The sequence below is a fragment of the Oncorhynchus keta genome, chromosome 16 (genome assembly GCF_023373465.1).
Source record: "Oncorhynchus keta strain PuntledgeMale-10-30-2019 chromosome 16, Oket_V2, whole genome shotgun sequence".
In the NCBI taxonomy this organism is placed as follows: domain Eukaryota; kingdom Metazoa; phylum Chordata; class Actinopteri; order Salmoniformes; family Salmonidae; genus Oncorhynchus; species Oncorhynchus keta.
Genome location: NC_068436.1, coordinates 1,291,979 through 1,305,510, shown reverse-complemented (window position 1 = coordinate 1,305,510; position 13,532 = coordinate 1,291,979). Strand labels below are relative to the sequence as shown.

General features: G+C 45.7%; 1 protein-coding gene and 1 long non-coding RNA gene across 2 annotated transcripts in view; both read left to right on the top strand.

Moving 5' to 3' along the window:
* The window catches only part of si:dkey-22i16.7 (E3 ubiquitin-protein ligase TRIM33), a 76,633-nt gene that overhangs the window by 28,422 nt on the left and 34,679 nt on the right, over positions 1-13,532 (top strand). The window lies entirely within an intron of this gene.
* Positions 11,857-12,716, top strand: LOC127907907 (uncharacterized). The gene is made up of 4 exons (XR_008065493.1): positions 11,857-11,961; positions 12,094-12,167; positions 12,314-12,382; positions 12,553-12,716. It is a non-coding gene; the product is annotated as an uncharacterized LOC127907907 (long non-coding RNA).

The window sequence follows — 13,532 nt, the reverse complement described above, 5'->3', positions numbered from 1 at the left end:
TAGCGCTGTCAGAGCCTTCCTCCTCTCCAGCGCTGCCGGAGTCTACCGCCTGTTTAGCGCTACCAGAGCCTTTCTCTTCTCCAGCGCTGCTGGAGTCTCCCACCTGTTTCGCGCTGCCAGAGCCTTTCTCCTCTACAGCGCTGCTGGAGTCTCCTGCCTATTCAGAGCTGCCAGTATGCATGGAGCAGCCAGAGCTGCCAGTCTGCTTGGAGCAGCCAGGGCTGCCAGTCTGCATGCAGCAGCCAGAGCTGTCAGTCTGTATGGAGCAGCCAGAGCTGCCAGTCTGCATGGAGCTGCCAGTCTGCATGGAGCAGCCAGAGCTACCAGTCTGCATGGAGCAGCCAGAGCTGCCAGTCTGCATGGAGCAGCCAGAGCTGCCAGTCTGCATGGAACAGCCAGAGCTGTCAGTCTGCCTGGAGCAGCCAGAGCTGCCAGTCTTACATGGAGCAGCCAGAGCTGCCAGTCTGCATGGAGCAGCCAGAGCTGCCAGTCTGCATGGAGCAGCCAGAGCTGCCAGTCTGCATGGAGCAGCCAGAGCCGCCAGTCAGCCAGAATCTTCCAGATCCGTCATTAAGCCAGGATCCGCCAGTCAGCCAGAATCTTCCAGATCTGACAGTCAGCCAGGATCCGCCAGTCAGCCAGAATCTTCCAGATCCGCCAGTCAGCCAGGATCCGCCAGTCAGCCAGAATCTTCCAGATCCGCCATTCAGCCAGGATCCGCCAGTCAGCCAGGATCCGCCAGTCAGCCAGGATCTGCCAGAACCGCCAGTCAGCCAGGATCTGCCAGAACCACCATCTAGCCAGGATCTGCCAGATCCAACTACCTGCCTGAGCTTCCTCTCAGTACTGAGCTTCCTCTCAGTACTGTGCTACCCCTCAGTCCCGAGCTGCCCCTCAGTCCCGAGCTGCCCCTCAGTCCCGAGCTACCCCTCAGTCCCGAGCTTCCCCTCAGTCCTGAGCTTCCCCTCAGTCCCGAGCTACCTCAGTCCCGAGCTGCCCCTCAGTCCAGTGGGGTCCTGGGTGAGGGTTATTAGGCCTAGGTCAGCGGCGAGGGTTGCCAATCTAAGGACGCGATGCAAGGGGACTAAGACTTTGTTGGAGTGGGGTCCACGTCACGCCGGAGCCGCCACCGCGGACAGACGTCCACCCGGACCCTCCCCTATGGGTTTAGGTGTGCGGCCGGGAGTCCGCACCTTGGGGGGGGGGTTCTGCCACACCCCGGTCTTAGTATTCTGTGTTTTCTTTATTATTTTGGTTAGGCCAGGGTGTGACATGGGTTTATTTTGTGGTGTTTTTGTATTGGGGTTTTAGTAGGTATTGGGATTGTGGCTTAGTAGGGTTGTCTAGCATAGTCTATGGCTGTCTGAATTGGTTCTCAATCAGAGGCAGGTGATTATCGTTGTCTCTGATTGGGAACCATATTTAGGCAGCCATATTCTTTGAGTGTTTCGTGGATGATTGTTCCTGTCTCTGTGTTTGTTGTCACCAGATAGGCTCAGTCACTTTGGTTTTTCTTTTTTCCTTGTTTTGGAAGAGAAGAGAACGTGAGCCGGGGATGGTGCAGAATACATCAACACGGTCGGTCCCTGGGATTGGGCTGGCCAACACGATTCGGTTTGCTTGGAAGGAAAAGGAGTTGGAGCCTTTAGGACGGGAAACATTTGGAAGGACAATCTTGATGGGGATTCTAAAGTTGACGGTGAAGGATGTGTTTTGTTTCCAAGGCAACTCGTTGGAGGAGCATACGACGTGGCACTACATACAGAGGAGAAACACGATGATATCCTGAGAAGGGCAAGATCAGTGGGAGGTGAGAAGCTGATGAGCAACTTTAGGGTTGTAACTGTCAAAATGTACAACCCATACGTTAAGGACGAAGAGGTGAGGGCCTTTCTGGGGAGATACATGGATAACGTCTCCTCAGCAAGGCACCTCAAAGACTCCCTTGGGTTTTGGAATGGGAGGAGTGGCTTCCAGGCCCTCCTCAGAGAGGACCCAAGGAGACATGGTGGCTACCTCCATCCTCCTGCTATGTTCTCCCTGGGGGCTGACAGGGGTCGTTGTTTTATGCACGTCAGCCTCCATTTTGCAGGCGCTGTTTGGCCTATGGCCATATCTTCGCCTCGTGCAGCGCAAGAAAATGCAGATTTTGTGGATCTGGGGAGCACGAGGCGAAGGATTGTGACAAGGCGTGCCACGGGTGTGGCTAGTTAGCACACTTGTGGCGGGGGTTCCCAGCTCGTCAGAGGACATACTTGTCTGTGGCTGGGGGGGAGCAGGAGCGGGGGATGGGGATGGGGGAAGAAGAGGAGGGGAAGGAAGAATGCCTCATGACCAGAGTACAGGTCCAGAGGGGAGGGTCGCAAGGAAGGAGGAGGAGCAAGAAGCGGCGGATGGAAGAGAGAAGGAAACGGAAGGCACGGGAGTAGGAGAACCAGGAAAAGCGGCGGAAGAAGGCAAGCGAGTGGAGGAGCATGAGAGAGAAGAAAGCGAGGGAGGAGTGGTGGAGAAGGAGACGGTGGAAGAGCAAGTGGAGTGGGGGAAAGTGCCCTGGTGGAAGAGATGAGGGGTATGGTGGAGGAGCTGGTGGGGGGGTATCTCTCCACTGCCGCCATCACCAAAGAAGAGAATGAAGAGGAGGGTGCGATTGGCCGACAATGAGAGGGAGGGGATGGTCAAGAGAGTGATGGGGGTGGGAGAAACCTCTGGGTTGCTGCTGGTTTCCCCAGGCCCTCAACTTCTGTTGGGTGGGGTCACACCTAACAAGACTCAGGACTGGGGGAGGAGGTGGGGAGTTTTTTGTGGGGACTCAGCCTCCCTATGTTTTCCAAACCAGCTGCAGCACAGGGGGTAGACCCAGGGCAGGGCACCCCGGAGCCAAACACTATTCCTGCATCCTGGTTTGGTGAGATGGAGGAAGAGGGGGGGATGTCGGGAGTACGGATGGTGTTCTCACTGGTAGATATGGAGCAGGGGAGCATCGGGTGAGTCTCCTGTTTTTGTTCGGGGGTAGGGATTTTGTGTGGGCACAGGGAGGTAAAAGTGGAGGGTTCTTTTGTGGTGATGCAGGGGAGGGTTATAGGGGTGGATGTGACATTGTAAATTGTAAATTTAGATTAGTGGTGGTGTATGGGCCACAGGTGGTGGCAGACAGGAGGGAGATGGTGGACTGTCTGGCGCCCATGTGTGTCACAAATAGGAAATTAGTGATAGGGGGATTTTAATACAGATTTAGTAATAGGGGGGATAGCAGTGCAGGCGCCATCACCGGGCTAATGGCTTGCCATGGTCTGGTTGATGGTGGCCTGCACACTACCCCAAAAATGGCTGGTCCTACATGACGCAACTCCAAGGGGGTTGCGCGGAGGCTCGACTATATTTTTGTACCCAGGTCTTTGGGTAAGTTGTCTGGGCGGCTGTTGCCTGTTTTCTTTTCGGATCACGACGGGGTGCTCCTGCAGTTGGGGTCACCAGTCTGCCTCTTTGGTAGGGGGTACTGGAAGTTAGATCGGGATGTGCTGGAGTAGGCGTTTGTTGACGGGTTTTTTGGTTTCTTTTGGAGGCTTGAAGGCCTCCGGTCCATGTGTGAGGGGGTGTTAGAGTGGTGGGAATTAGTTACGGTGAGGATTAGGGCTTTTATAATAGGGTATTGCAAGAGGAAAAAAATGGAGGAGGGAGGTGGATCGTATCCAAAGGTTAATTGAACTCGAGTACGAGGCAGGCAACCTCGGCGGGTCGTTTGACTGGGAGAGATCCGCAACCCTAAAGGCGCAGCTCAGGGAGTTGCAGGAGCGGAATGCTCGAGCTTTCCTGGAGCGTGCGCATAGTGGCTTTCTAGAACACAATGAGACTTGTTCTGCTATGTTCTTTACGTCGGTTAGGGCCAGACAGAGTAGGAAGGTAATGCATGGCGTTAGGGAAGAAAATGGTAGTATAGTTAGAGAACCAGAGGATATGGTCAGGGTGACAACTGATCATTTCCAAGGTTTATTTAAGGAAAGGGAAATAGATGTAGAGCAGGGAAATGTGTTTTAGAACACTTGTCCAGGCGGTTGCCAGAGGAGATTAGAGAAGTGATGGAGGCCCAGATCTCACTAGAAGAGGTTGAGAGCGCTCTTAGGAGGATGGGAAAAGGGAAGGTGCCTGGGATGGATGGGCTGCCGGCTGAGTTTTATCTCAAGTTTTGGGGTATACTTGGACCAGTGGTCCTCGAAGTCTTGAAGGCCATCCTTGAGACGGGGGTCCCGGGGGATCAATGGCTGTTGGTGTGCTGTCACCTTTATATAAGAAGGTTTTATCAGACCATGCTGTGTTGCAAGCTTCTTGCAAAGGTTTTATCAGCCCACAGCCCTTCCCTACGTCGTCCATGAGGATCAGACGTGCGGGGTAGAGGGCCGTTCTTTTAGATGGAACCTACAGTTAATCAGGGACTCCATCTTTTGAAGATGGAACCTACAGTTAATTTATATGCCATTTAGTTCATAGGATGGACGCTTTTATCCGAGTTAGTGTAAATAGCGACATTTTTACAGTCATGTGTGCATACATTCTGGGGGCTGCCATTGGCAGACACAGAGGTGGATGTGATCCCTGGAAGTGGTGGGCTGCGTGTTTATCTCTCTGTGACTCGTGCCTGGGGCCATCTTTGGGGATTTGAGGATTCTGAACCGCAAAGGTCCAGTTTTTCGGAAGATGGCGCCGGATGTGCCCGGGGTTTATCTCTCAGGGCCCTGAGGATTCTCCGGGTCCGCTAAACTGGAACATGCGTATCGCAGTGGTACAGAGGAAGCTAGCAATGTGGAAGGCTAGGTATTTGTCCTTTATGGGCAATGTTCTGGTACTAAAGGTGGATGTGTTGCCGTCTCTTTTGTATTTGGCATACATCTACCCATTGCCGGCTTGTCTGAGGAGGCCTCTAGTGAGGCTTGTGTTTCAGTTCATGTGGAGTGGCAGGTGCGAGTGGGTCGCCGGGGCACGCATGCTCTGTCCCATCGGGGAGGGAGGTAGGGGGTACCACATTTCCCCCTCAAGCTGGATGCAATTTTTGTTTCTTTCTTGTTAACGGAGCTTGCTCATCCAGTGATACACCCGTCCGGTTACCTCCTGCGGGTGTTCTTCTCGTATCAGGCGAGAAGCGTAATGGTGTGGTCTAACACGGGTCCTCCGGCGGAACAGCTGCCCTGGCACTTTGGTCATGCGGCCAAGTGGCTGCGTGCGCACCCTGAGGTTGAAGTTGCCCGAGTAGGTTTAGATCACAGGCACCTGTACGAGGAGGTCAGAAAGGCAGGGAGTCCGGCGCCTGTAGTTGGCATCTCAGAAGTGGTCTGGGAGGGGCGCAGGCACGGGGTCTGGACAACAGGCTCAAGGAGATATCCGATGTTGGTGGTCGATATAATCCAATAACAATGAAAGACATATGAGGGAGAGGAAGACATTCAGCACCATACATTCAATGTCATTGGTGTGTTTCCATATGATACAATTACATTTAAAGTCTTTCATGGACATACGCAATCCACCCCCCTCTGCCCTCTCCCCTGTCCCTCCTGAATATGGAATATCCAGGGACAATAAAGGGAAAAACAGGGAGAAGATTTCTTCAGCCATGTCTCAGAGAAACAGAAAAAATGTTCTACCTGTTCACTCGCCATCACGGTTGACAACTCCATTGTGTCCTCCTCCCAGAGCGCTAAGAACCTTGGCGTGATCCTGGACAACACCCTGTCGTTCTCAACTAACATCAAGGCGGTGGCCCGTTCCTGTAGGTTCATGCTCTACAACATCCGCTAAGTACGACCCTGCCTCACACAGGAATTCGGCGCAGGTACCTCAGTACCTCCAGGCTCTGATCAGGCCCTACACCCAAACAAGGGCACTGCGTTCATCCACCTCTGGCCTGCTCGCCTCCCTACCACTGAGAAAGTACAGTTCCCGCTCAGCCCAGTCAAAACTGTTCGCTGCTCTGGCCAGGACAGCGGAGTCAATCACCACCTTCCGGAGACACCTGAAACCCCACCTCTTTAAGGAATACCTAGGATAGGATAAGTAATCCTTCTCACCCCCCTTTTAAGATTTAGATGCACTATTGTAAAGTGACTGTTCCACTGGATGTCTTAAGGTGAATGCACCAATTTGTAAGTCGCTCTGGATAAGAGCGTCTGCTAAATGACTTAAATGTAAATGTAAATGTAAATGTAATGTTCACTCTTATAAAAAAATTAAATAAAATAAATAATAATTTTCTGCAGGTGACCTAACGCCAGACTCTGATGGGGAGCTTGGTACCCTGGGACGCTTGGATGTATGTTGATGCCGGATTATAGCCACAACTACAGTGTTAATGATTAAATGAATTTGTTAGATACAGTGGCAAGAAAAAGTATGTGAACCTTTTGGAATGACCTCAATTCCTGCATTAATTAGTCATACAATTTTATCTGATTTTCATCTTAGTCACAACAATATTATTGTATTTTTCTTGCCTATATTGAATACATCAATTAAACATTCACAGTACAGGTTGAAAAAATAATTTGAACCCCTCGGCTAATGACTTTTCTAAAAGTTAATTGGAGTCAGGAGTCAACTAACATGGAGTCTAATCAGTGAGACGAGATTGGAGACGTTGGTTAGAGCTGACTTGCCCTATGAAAAACACTCACAAAATTTGAGTTTGCTATTCACAAGAAGCATTGCCTGATGTGAACCATGCCTCAAATAAGAGGCTCAGAAGACCTAAGATTAAGAATTGTTGACTTGCATAAAGCTGGAAAGGGTTACAAAAGTACGTCTAAATGCCTTGATGTTCATCTTTCCATAGTAAGACAAATTGTCTATAAATGGAGAAAGTTCATAACTTTTGCTACTCTCCCTAGGAGTGGCCGTCCTGCAAAGATGACTGCAAGAGCACAGAGCAGAATGCTCAGTGAGGTTAAGAAGAATCTTAGAGAGTCAGCTAAAGACTTACAGAAATCTCTGGAAAATGCCAAAATCTCTGTTGACGAGTCTACGATACGTAAAACACTAAACAAGAATAGTGTTCATGGGAGGAAACCATGGAAGAAGCCACTCCTGTCTGAAAAAAATCATTGCTGCACGTCTGAAGTCTGCAAAAGAGAACCTGGATGTTCCACAGCGCATTTGGCAAATTATTCTGTGGACAGATCCTAAGAATATTGCTGAACTGAAACAGTTTTGTAAAGATGAATGGTCCAACCATTCTTCCTGACCGTGGTGCAGAAAACATTTGGTTGAGTTTATTGCTGCCAAAGGAGGGTCAGCCAGTTATTAAATCCAAGGGTTCACATACTTTTCCCACCCTGCACTGTGAATGTTTACACAGTGTGTTCAATAAAGACATGAAAACGTATAATTGTTTGTGTATTATTGGTTTAAGCAGACTGTGTTTTTCTACTGTTGTGACTTAGAAGATTTTATGACAACTTTATGCAGAAATCCAGGTAATTCTAAAGGGTTCACAAACTTTTTCTTGCCACTGTATTTGCTGGACTCAGTGTTCTCCACCAATCAAAGCTTCCCAGCCGAGTGTCAAAACACAACAAAACAAAATATTGATATATCATTCCAGACCTTACAGGCTGTCGGTCGATATCCCAAAACGAATCAAACAAACAAGCAAACAAGCCGTCTGGTAAGTAGCGCACTACCACAAACTGATGCTGGCACTAAGACCAGACAGCATCAGATAGATGGCCTGCAGAGAGAAATGTAGAACAGTACAGAGGGGCGCAGTTTCGCTCGTTCGCATGCGTTCTCCTGTCAAAACTTTGAAGAAGCATGTTTTGTTTAACACTTTTTTTTGTGACTACATGATTCCATACAGTGGGGAGGACAAGTATTTGATACACTGACGATTATGCAGGTTTTCCTACTTACAAAGCATGTAGAGGTCTGTAATTTTTATCATAGGTACACTTCAAATGTGAGAGATGGAATCTAAAATAAAAATCCAGAAAATCACATTGTATGATTTTTAAGTAATTAATTTGCATTTTATTGCATGACATAAGTATTTAATCACCTACCAACCAGTATGAATTCTGGCTCTCACAGACCTGTTAGTTTTTCTTTAAAAAGCCCTCCTGTTCTCCACTCATTACCTGTATTAACTGCACCTGTTTGAACTCGTTACCTGTATAAAATACACCTGTCCACACACTCAATCAAACAGACTTCAACCTCTCCACAATGGCCAAGACCAGAGAGTTGTGTAAGGACATCAGGGTAAAATTGTAGACCTGCAACGTTCACACGGCTGAGATGGGCCACAGGACAATAGGCAAGCAGCTTGGTGAGAAGGCAACAACTGTTGGCGCAATTATTAGAAAATGGAAGAAGTTCAAGATGACGGTCAATCACCCTCGGTCTGGGGCTCCATGCAAGATCTCAGCTCGTGGGGCATCAATGATCATGAGAAAGGTGAGGGATCAGTCCAGAACTACACGGCAGGACCTGGTCAATGACCTGAAGAGAGCTGGGACCACAGTCTCAAAGAAAACCATTAGTAACACACTACGCCTCCCCCTGATCAAGCCAGCACATATCCAGGCCCGTCTGAAGTTTGCCAATGACCATCTGGATTATCCAGAGGAAGAATGGGAGAAGGTCATGTGGTCTGATGAGACAAAAATAGAGTTTTGGTCTAAACTCCCTTCGCCGAGTTTGGAGGAAGAAGAAGGATGAGTACAACCCCAAGAATACCATTGCAACCGTGAAGCATGGAGGTGGAAACATCATTCTTTGGGGATGATTTTATGCAAAGGGGACAGGACGACTGCAGGATGGATGGATGGGGCCATGTATCGCATTCATCCACCTCTGGCCTGCTCGCCTCCCTACCACTGAGGAAGTACAGTTCCCGCTCAGCCCAGTCAAAACTGTTCGCTGCTCTGGCCCCCAATGGTGGAACAAACTCCTCACGACGCCAGGACAGCGGAGTCAATCACCACCTTCCGGAGACACCTGAAACCCCACCTCTTTAAGGAATACCTAGGATAGGATAAAGTAATCCTTCTCACCCCCCTTAAAAGATTTAGATGCACTATTGTAAAGTGGCTGTTCCACTGGATGTCATAAGGTGAATGCACCAATTTGTAAGTTTTCGCTCTGGATAAGAGCGTCTGCTAAATGACTTAAATGTAAATGTAATGTAAATGAGATCTTGGCCAACAACCTCCTTCCCTCAGTAAAAGCATTGAAGATGTGTAATGGCGTTCGTCTGTTGAAGAAAGAGATTTCGGACCTACCAATGCAGCGTGAATTTGGTTCTCATGACTTTAATGAAAGAAAACACGGTACATGAAGTAACTGATACTAAATACAAAAACAACAGAACGAAACGAGAAACTAATTACAGCCTATCTGGTGACTACAACACAGAGACAGGAACAAACACCCACGAAATACAAAGCGAAACTCAGGCTGCCTAAATACGGTTCCCAATCAGAGACAACGATAAGCACCTGACTCTAGGCTGAGAATCGCCTCAGGCAGCCAAGCCTATACCACACCCCTAATCAGCTGCGATCCCAAATAATACAAACCCCAATGGAAACACAACATATAAACCCATGTCACACCCTGGCCAACCCAAACATATAACAAAAGCACAAAATACAATGACCAAGGCGTGACAAGATGGGTCGTGGCAGAGTCTTCCAGCATGACAATGACCTGAAAACTCACAGCCAGGGCAACTAAGCAGTGGCTCCGTAACAGCATCTCAAGGTCCTGGAGTGGCCTATCCAGTCTCCAGACCTGAACCCAATAGAACATTGTTGGAGGGAGCTGAAAGTCTGTATTGCCCAGCGACAGCCCTGAAACCTGAAGGATCTGGAGAAGGTCTGTATGGAGGAGTGGGCCAAAATCCCTGCTGCAGTGTGTGCAAACCTGGTCAAGAACTACAGGAAATGTATGATCTCTGTAATTGCAAACAAAGGTTTCTGTACCAAATATTAAGTTCTGCTTTTCTGATGTATCAAATACTTATGTCATGCAATGAAATGCAAATTAGTTACTTAAAAATCATACAATGTGATTTTCTGGATTTTTGTTTTAGATTCCGTGTCACGACTTCCGCCGAGGATGGCTCTCCTGCCCGTTCAGGCTGTGCTCGGCGGTCGTCGTCACCATCCTATTAGCCACTACCGATCCCTTTTCGGTTATCTGTTGGTTTTGTCTGATTGTTTTCACCTGTGTGTTAGTTAATTAGTATCTGTTTTTGTGTTTTATTTCTCTGGTTTGTCTGTTATCCTGTTTTGGATATTTTCACCCTGTTTGTTTTTGGGTTGTCCGTGTTTATTTTTGTTCACCGGAGAATAAACTACTATTCACTATTTGCTCTCTGCGCCTGATTCCACCCACCTTGACTAGTCGTGACATTCCGTCTCTCACAGTTGAAGTGTACCTATGATAAAAACTACAGACCTCTACATGCTTTGTAAGTAGGAAAACCTGCAAAATCGGCAGTGTACCAAATACTTGTTCTCCCCACTGTATATTATTTCATAGTTTTGATGTCTTCACTATTATTCTACAAAGTAGAAAATAGTAAAAATAAAGAAAAACCCTTGATTGAGTATGTTTGTCCAAACTTTTGACTGGTATTGTACATGTTGGTTGATTTGCTCTAGGGTGCCCACAGGCCTCACATGTCTTGTCTGAATGTCACCCGATACCAGTTAAACAAATTATGGAAGTACTGTTTATTGCTAAAAAAGAATGGTTTGAACACATGTAAAATTAAAAAGGGGTTCCTTTCGGACAGACACTTTAGAACACACTACTTTTAGATTTCTGGGGGAGGACTGTCTGTAGTGAATCTGGACATTTGTCGTGGCAAGGTGGGGATTGAGTTGCATATTATACTTTCTTAGCTGGTGACTCAGTTTCTTGTTTATAAGCCTACTTAATTCTACAATCAAGTCCTTCCCATGACGATTTGGCAACGTTCAATGGTGGTGGAGCGAAATGGGTGTTTGTTTGCAAACACTGGTACTGCATGTGTTAAAACAATTTTTTAGATCCATTTATATCACACGATCCCAAAATAATTCTGCTATTAGCTGGATGTAGTTGATATTTTGTCTTCATAGTAACATTTATGATGAAGCTATTACAAATTCTAATAAATATTCAGAAATGCTTAGAAAGCTTTTATATATTATAATAAAGATTTTAAAGGATTATACATTGTATGTTTATAATACTGTTGTAAATAACTAATAATAAACAGTCTTTATAGAAAGTTAATTAATACAAATTATTGTGAAGTTACCAGTTTTTATGCATACAGTACCAGTCAAAGTTTGGACCCACCTACTCATTCAAGATAATTTTTTACATTTTTACTATTTTCTACATTGTAGAATAATAGTGAAGATATCAACAATATGAAATAACACACATGGAATCATGCAGTCATTTTTAAAAAGTGTTCAGATTCTTCAATGTAACCACCTTTTTGCCTTGACAGCTTCGCACACACTTGGCATTCTCTTGACGAATCTCAAATGTAAAATATATTTTGATTTGATTAACACTTTTGGGTTTCTAGATGATTCTATGTGTGTTATTTCATAGCTCTGATGTCTTCCCTGTTATTATACAGTGTAGAAAATAAAAAATGTTTAAAAAAAAACTTGAATGAGTAGGTGTGTCTTAACCTTTGACTGGTACTGTATATCATACATTTCATGTGTGACTCATCTGTACAGTTATAATGTTAATCCATTAGTATTACCCACACCTATCCTTCAACAGAGAGATTAAAGATTTCAGAATATTCAACATCATGATTATTTTCACAATAATACCACCTAGTATTAGGGGTTGTGACATCAATGTTCTTAACTCTATTTAAAAGACCCAACCGACTGGGTATAACTCATTGTCTTTTGCATCGTCACACCTGATCAACTGCTGAAATTGACTGACTCGAAGGTAAGGAAATTGGTTGTGAAGCAGGGCTTTTGAATAGTGATAAATGTACTTACACTCTAGTGTTAACATTCGACTTAAAAATTCAGACTAAAAAAAGGTCATCGAATTGCTTTTGTATCTTTTATGTTTTAGAACAGACCACCAAGATGATGATGAAGACTGTAATCTTTCTGGGCTGCCTCCTGGGCCTGTCATTGGCTCTTCCTGTGAGTTTAGCAAATATCAACATACAATATATTTGCCCCAAAATATATAATATTCTTTATATCAAATTTGATGTATATATATTTTAGTATATACTGTATATATAAATACATATGCATATTTAAATAATAAAATTATACTTTTTCAGGCTGATGTGGATCACTTGAGAGTTGCACGTTCCAGCTCTGACTCCAACTCTAACTCAAACTCCAGGGAGGTAAGTTCCATAGCTCCACAGATTATGAGCAGAAATTATTTAACATATAGTAGTGAAGATCAATGTATATGAAACATATGTGAATATTCTGAGATATGATTCCATGTGTGGTGTGTATATCAAAAAGGACATTGAATGAAAAAAAACTGCTGTTTTCTTTTCCTATTTAGGCTGGTTCCTTTCTGCCCTCCCTGCCACAGTTGAATTCAAATCAGCTACTTCAACTTCTACTTAAACTGTTTGCTGCCTCTGTCCCAGCACCAGCCCCTGCCCCTGCCCCTGCCCCAGCTCCTGCCCCTGCCCCTGCCCCAGCTCCCACCTGCCCCTGCCCCTGCCCCTGCCCCTGCCCCTGCCCCTGCCCCAGCCCCTGCACCCAGCCCCTGCCCCTGCACCAGCCCCTGCCCCAGGTGGACGTTAAACAGGTGAAAAGTACTACTTAAACAGTTTTTGGGGTATCTGTACTTTACTTTACTATATATATATTTCTGACAACTTTTACTTATGCTTCACAAAATTCCTGAAGAAAATAATGTACATTTTACCCCATACATTGTCCTTGACATCCAAAATTACCTTTTGAATGCTGAGCAGGACAGGAAAATTGACAAATTCATACGCTTATCAAGAGAACATCCCTGCTCATCCCTACTGTCTCTGATCTGGTGGACTCACAAAACACAAATGCTTAGTTTACAAAGATGTCTGAGTGTTGGAGTGTACCCCTGGCTATCCCTAAATAAAGTAGACAAGAAAATGGTGGCGTCTGGTTTGTTTAATATAAGGTTTTTGTAATGATTTATACCTTTACCTTTGAGTATATTTGAGCAATTACATATACTTTTGATACTTAAGTATATTTAAAACCAAATACTTTTAGACTTTTACTCAAGTTGTATTTAAGTGGGTAACTTTATTTTCTATTAAGGTATCTTTACTTTTACTCAAGTACGACCATTGGGTACTTTTCCCAACACTGGATTCCCCAAACATCATAAGTACAATGTATATCCCTTAAATTCATTAATTCACTTTTCTGTCTATCAGGTATTTCATGGAACTCCCAGACATTAACTATGAAGTGTGATTCCTTTATGCATTTCTGTTTAATAAACACATTCATATTTTAAGCTCAATTGTATGTCTATCCAGT